This window comes from Corvus moneduloides, chromosome 2, assembly GCF_009650955.1.
Source record: "Corvus moneduloides isolate bCorMon1 chromosome 2, bCorMon1.pri, whole genome shotgun sequence".
In the NCBI taxonomy this organism is placed as follows: domain Eukaryota; kingdom Metazoa; phylum Chordata; class Aves; order Passeriformes; family Corvidae; genus Corvus; species Corvus moneduloides.
In genome coordinates this window covers 74,584,740-74,591,728 of record NC_045477.1, presented here as the reverse complement: position 1 = coordinate 74,591,728, position 6,989 = coordinate 74,584,740, and the positions used below count along the sequence as shown (strand labels likewise).

The following is a 6,989-nucleotide window of genomic DNA, read 5'->3' as shown; positions in this document are numbered from 1 at the left end:
AAACACTTCTAATCTGTAATCATCTTGAATTACTGCTTCTGTTTCAGATCTGGAGAGGAACTTTTGTGTTGGCAGCTGGTCTATTTTTTCTACCTATATCCATCTAATAAAATTAGAATTTATTTATGTTTATGAAAGAAAATGTCTCTTTCCAGAATTTCTGTGCTGAGAGGCAGCTGAGAAGTTTCTAAAGTATTTCTTGTTTAGCAATTTGATCAATTCAAGAGAAAGAAAAAAACCTAGATAACTTTTAAATCTTAATAACAGCTAAGTATCAAGGAAACAAAAAATATGCAAGTTGTCATATCCTGTGCAGCTACGTTTGAAACAAAGTTGATCATAAAGTTGGAACTGATTTCAGTTAGCTAATTTAGACTTCAAATATATTTGGTATGTGTACATATATATACATCTTCTAAAATATTTATATATATAATAAAGATTTTAACTGTATTGTTTTGTACACACAATCTTTCCAAGAGTAATTTATCTTCTTTAAAGTAAAAAACAATCACTTTCTTGTATGGCAAGTCCATCCTGCAAGGCATCTGTTGTTAAAGATTTTATTCTTAAGATGATGACTGAAAAATTAAATTACAATGGCTAATATTTTTAGACATTGTAATCTATCTGGTACTAAATACCCTGCTTGATGAAATTTATCTTCTCAGCTTGCTATCAGGTCTTGAGCCTGCCACACTAGTGATGTTTACACTTCTGGATTGCCTGCAGGAGTATGTGTGTGTGTGGTCACAACTCTTCCCTAAAGATTAGAACTGATTTAGATTCCAATTTTATAATTATGATTTATTTAGAATCATAGAACTGCTAGGGCTGAAAGGGACCTTAAAAGATCATCTAGCTGCAATTCCCTTGATGTGAACAGGGATACATTTCGCTAAACCACATTGCTCAGTGCTCCATCCAGCCTGGCCGTGAAGATTTCCAGGAATGAGGCATTCACAATTTCTCTGGGCAGCCTGTTCCAGTACCTCACCACCCTCACAGTAAAAAATTTATTCCTAATATCTAATCTAAACCTACTCTCAGTCTGAAGCTATTCCCATTGTCCTGTCACAACATGTCTTTGTAAATAGTATCTCTCCATCGTTCTTGCAGGCTCCCTTCAGGTACTGGAAGGCCCTAATTAGGTCACCCCTAAGATGTTTTTTTTCCAGGCTGAACAATCCCAATTCTCTCAGCTTTTCCTCATAGGAGAAGTGTTCTGTCACTAACTCCTACAACAGAGGGGTTCAAGGTTTGCTCTAAAGTTACAAATGCATCTTCTATTTTCTTCTACATTGTCATTCATTAACAGTGAGAAGTGGTCAGATGCTTAGGAAAGTCTTGAAAAGCTCTTAATGGAGTCCCTGGAAAATCAGTTATTCTGTGAATCATTGTGCTCCACAACTATGACAAGCCTACTCCAAATAAAATAGATCGATGTTCAATAACCTGAAATTTGTCTTTAATTCTATTTTAATTCTGCACTTTCTGGATTAATTTCTATTGCTTTCCTTTTTATCTGTTGTGGTATTAGAACATTTGAATGGGAGGAAAAAATATATATCTGAAATACTGACTAGAAAAGCTACTGTCATTCTAGCAAATTGGTTTTAAAAAGTCCTACTTAAAACTGCCTCAGGAACTTTGTTTATTAAATAGTAACTGGCAGATAAGTGCACAGTACAGTTCTCAGACTCATTCAAGTTTTAAGTCTATTTGATTGAACAGATGTGGACAAGAAGTGATAAATGCACGTATTCTAATATATTTAAAGCAATATGGTTATAGATATAAATCCTCCATCCAATTTCTGGATTTTCTACCTACCACAAAATACTCTCAAGCAGACTGATCTAATCTCAACAAAGAACATCATTTATCAGAGTAATACAAGGCAGTAAACAAGAAGTCCTAAGAGTGACATATTTTTGTTATGTTTTCTATGCAAACACTACCTTCAAAATTAAACTGAACATGGAGAAGTGGTCTAATTAAATACAATTTACCTGGAATTAACCAATTATTTCCATGTATTGTTGCCCTAATTGTCTGGGGTGTGTCCAGTTTATAACTCACGTTATGTGACCACTTTTTGTAATGTTTCTAGAGAATACCACACATTTTACATGTCAGCATAGAATATTTCCTTCAGCTAAATGTTTTCTTTACACTCCTGAAACAACCTTTTTTTTTTTCCCCCCAAGGATTCCTAATTATTTGTATAAATACTTGGGCATATTCGATTATCTTTAAATCATGTGGCTATTGTAGTTTCAGTGAATATAATACATTTTAGACTCTTAAAAATTATTATTAAAATTACATATAGACTCTGTCATGCTTAATTAAGGATAAGGATAGATGAAAGAGCACTCTGGGGACTCTGTTTCACAATCAATAGTGTGTTAACTTACTGAAAAGTCATTCTCTAAATGAGGAGAAACTTGTTTACAAGTTTCTATCCATCAAAGTCTAAAATATTTATATTTTCCTTATGTATACACTAGTCTTATCAAATAATGTTGATAACTTGAGTGTATACCACTCACAAAATGATTAATAGAAAAGATTTAACAACTCTGGAAAGGAATGTAATATTGTCAAATTAAAATCAGGGAAGTCAGACATTTTAGTGCTGTACTCTCAGTCACTGTAGAAAGGTCATCCCAGATGGTGCAGATGATGCACATGGCAAACGGGAAGGGAGGCAGAAAGCAGGTTTGAAGATAAGAGAAATAACACTTCATCAGTAAGTCTGAGTGGTGTAAAAAATACCTTAAAAATTATTATGCTATTAAGTTATACAAAACAGAAACATCCCCTGGTATGCTGCTTTCTTCTTTGGGCTACAGGAGATGTGTTAATTCAAATGCAGCTTTATGCAAGGGCTAGAAACAAGAGAAATGAAGGAACATTACCACAAATTGGCAATGGCTGGAGATAATGGCTGGATAGGACTTCACAAGGTAATGGCCAGGGTGAAAATATAACAGCTGTGTTTTGCTTTGAATGGAGGGGGAAGTAAAATGTAAATATATAAATATTACTACTTTTCTGTTAAAGTCTGATGTGAGTTATACAGGTGCCCTAGAGCCTTGTAACCATCTGGTTACTATGCTATCTTGACAGGCTACGGGCAGAAACAATAGTCCTGCCAAGAAAAATAACTGAAAGCAATCTGTGTTTCACCAGCCCGAAAAAATAGCATAGCTTATTTTTCAAGTGCAGTCCTCAGTTCATTATAACATTCTGTTGCTTAACAATATTATCTGAGTCCATGTAAAGCAACCAATTAAAGAAGCTAGTGTACATCAGCTGCAGGCAGTAATTTGTCCTAGAAATCAGACAGAAACTGATGTAAACTGATATGAACACAACTGCATTTTTCCCACTGGTTATTCTTTTTAGACCTCCTCTCCGGTCTCAAGAGATCAGGTGTGGCATTGTCAAAATTTTTAATGCAGTTCTTCTAAACCATTTTTATTTTCAGGAATGGAGTATGTGCCTTCAGGCTGTCAGCTTAATTCTTGCCTGGTACAAACTGCCATAGCTACACCAATTTAGAGTTTGCTTCTCTATAGATGATTTTTTTTCTGGTATGACTCTTCTGTCATTTCATTTCTGCTGTGGTGAAGTTCAAGTACCTCTTTCTGAAGGACATGTCCTTCTGTACAAGCAACAAGCTCAAAATTTTTAGACCATATAATTAGTTCTATTACTATTAATTATATTTAAACAATCCTGGCTTCATCTTGATCCTTATGAATATTCAGGAAAATTAAGCCCTTGAATAAAAATATTTTTAAAATATAAAGCTTACAGATATTTCAGAAAAACATATCTGTTGTTACAGACTGGACACAGGCAGCCCATTGAAAAGACAATGAGCAGACGTCTTTTAGAATTATAGGTAATTTTACAATTTATAGAGGAATTTATTTTTTCCTGAAGACTATTTTAATAAGAAATCTGAAAGTTGGAAATTTAGTAGCAAATATATATCTTTTCAGGGTCAGTTATGACTATTTCTAACATTTCCCTACAAGCTTTTGTCATGCTTCAATAGGAGTTTGGGTCTAAAGATGAGAAAGTATCTCTGTATTATGTAATAAACTTCCTACAGTCCTGCTAAATTAAGTCAATATGAATTATTCCAGTTCATTCTGTAGATCAAGCCCAAGGCTCTGTTTACTCATGTTTCAAAAAATTAGATGCAGCTTATAACAATGTCATTCTTTCTATCTTGTTGAAGTTCTTTTTTTTACATCCACTACATTGTACTATATATTTTGCTTCCAAATTTTAGCACTCCATTACTTTTCCCTTTCCCATGCAGCTCACTTGGAAAGAAAAGCAGAGCAACTAGAGAATGAAACAAACGTGTTCCGAGAGCTGGAGGAGCTCAGATGTACAGGAGAGAGAAACGGAAGTTTTAGAGTCCATGTAATGGCAGTTAATATATAATGAATACCATGACCACAGAGTGTAGAGCTGCTCTAAACCTTCCTTTTCAAAGGTGCATAATGTCATTATCTTTTCATGTCTGAAAGAGCAAAGGGGAAGCTGCACTGGTTTCACTGCTGGGTGGATGCAGTACATCTTCCAATTGTCTCTTTTGCAGTTCATGTTCTAGTCATGGTTAAAGAGAGTCTATTCATCTTTCCAGTAGGTGTTTTTCTGTATTACCATTGTATCTCTAGTTTGACATTGCTTTTCAAGACTAGCCACTGCATTATCTTTCCTCCATCCTATTGGCAGTCTGTCATGCTGTGTTACAGTAGAAATCTTTTATTTCTTCTCTTAAGTTTTATTTTTTCCCCCATTTTTCTTATTACAATGGATCTATTTTTTTTTTTCTTTTATTTCCTGTACTTTGGTTATGTTATATTTAATTTTTGTTATAATGTTTTATTATTTCCTGTGTTATGACAGCATGCAGTCAGCAAGACTCCAGTTGCATTTTGGGGGGTTTCTAAGCATAAGCCAACACTGGATGATGTACATTATACTAGGAGACAGTATTTTTCTCAGATTTCTGCTCATTCTCATCTTCTAACCTCAGTATTAATACATTTAAAAATTGTTTGAATCAAATCACATTTGTTGAGGCTGCATAACTTCTGTATTTATAAGAACTAAAGCAGTTTCTGCACATATTAGAATGTTCCAAACACTGTAGACTCGTAAAGTCTGTAAACAAATGACTTGAATGTCCCTTCTTATTAGCAGAAAAGAACATTCAGATTTGCTGCAAGTATTCCAACATGTCTGCAACAGCACAGCTGATGCGAATGTTTTGATTTGCTGATGAAACTAATTTTCCGAAAACACAATTAAATTACAGTAGGCAGTTGATCCAAGTCATAACTGGAGATCTGAAGTTACAATCAATTCTGAGCTGTGTGTAATTGAAATAATGAATAAATGAATGTAGATAAAGAGAATATTATTAAGTAGAAACAACACTCTAAAAAGCAAGAATTTTAAAGATGTAGAAAAAGGGGTGTATTACCATTCTTTATACTATCTGTCTGCTGGTCTCCTTACCTTGGTTTTAAAAAATTTTAAATCTGCTTTAAAAATTGATGTTTGAAAGGGATGAGCAGCTTTCCAGAGGGTTTACCACTCATATCTCTAGTGCCAGTATCTCTACTGGTGTTACAGTAATATTTCCAGGTTCCATCAAAAATCACATCTGAATGAGACATTATGTCAATATAGAGGGTGACACTTTCTCTTAAAGATTTTAGAGATTCTTTACAAAAAGCTACTAACTTTCTCAAGCTTAGCAGCCTGAGATTCTTATCTTATACTCATTCAGAGCAAATATCCTATATTATCTGTTCTGTAGCATCTGTTAGAACAGCCTGTTTTTCTTCATCAGCTCTAAAGGAAAGTTAAACTGTCAAGTGAGAGTCTGAGCTTAGATTATATTAACTATCTCATTTGATGAGGTGTTTCTATTGTCAGCAGGACTGAAATGTGATCAAGAATCTTGTATAGTCATGAGAATGTTTATATTACAGATCATACAAATGTATTAAAAGGTATCTGTGCACCTTACCCCACAGAAATTCCACACAAAATCAAACTCTCTGAGCTATAATAAATCACTCAGCCACTCAGCTCCACAGTGTATCCTCCATGACACTGCAGTAATTTCATACCAAATCTAAATACAACACTATCATTCATATTTAGATACAGTGATATTTGGAACAAGATAAAGTCTGTAATGAGAAAACAATATATTTTATTAGATCAATTTACATGGGCAGTATCAATAGATTTTCAGATATGCTAGATATTTTTATTCTAAGTTTCAGCATTACTTCATGGTCTGAAAACAATCAGACTTTAGTCAAACCAATTTCCAGAGCTGATTATGCCTCAAAAAGACTGGGCTGTGTAAAGGCTACCCTTCATTTAATCTACTGAGCCATTAGCTGAAGTGTCATAGATCATTTAGTTTCTGTGAGAAAGAAGCAGCATGTGGTAGGAGAAAAGAAACACTAAAACAAAGCAAAACAAACTCAGAAAACCCTTAATCATCAATCCAACAATTATTCAGATCAAACTGTCAAGGAGTGACAGAAAACGACCACTCAGAAAGGTAAACCTAGATCAATGCTATGCTAGTTGTCTAAACAAATGCAGGAAACCATTCAATGCTTCTAATGACTTCAACTTTTACCTGAAATTAGACAGTGGATGGTGGGAAAGGCAGATGACAGAAGTAGTGCATTTCCTATGGGAAACTCTGTTTAATACAGGAACTGCTAGACTTTCCAGTGTGGGGGTTTGACTTATTGCTTACTAAAGTCATGCACCTCAATGCTTTTAATGAAATTCCTCTCTGAAAAGGATCTGCATGTGTGTGTAAAGATGGATGCCTCAGGTTGGTGCTTTTCAGTGGAATAAAATAAACTTTCAGACTGGGGAAACTACTACCTACAAATTTTAGTTTTTATAACTTTTTTACT

The 6,989-nt window shown here is 34.3% G+C and overlaps 1 long non-coding RNA gene across 1 annotated transcript; it reads right to left on the bottom strand.

Moving 5' to 3' along the window:
• Positions 1-1,062: 1,062 nt before the first annotated feature.
• Positions 1,063-6,619, bottom strand: LOC116436536. Its single transcript, XR_004237029.1, has 3 exons — positions 6,609-6,619; positions 2,509-2,514; positions 1,063-1,143 (listed from the first exon to the last, which is right to left on the bottom strand). It is a non-coding gene; the product is annotated as an uncharacterized LOC116436536 (long non-coding RNA).
• Positions 6,620-6,989: the final 370 nt, after the last annotated feature.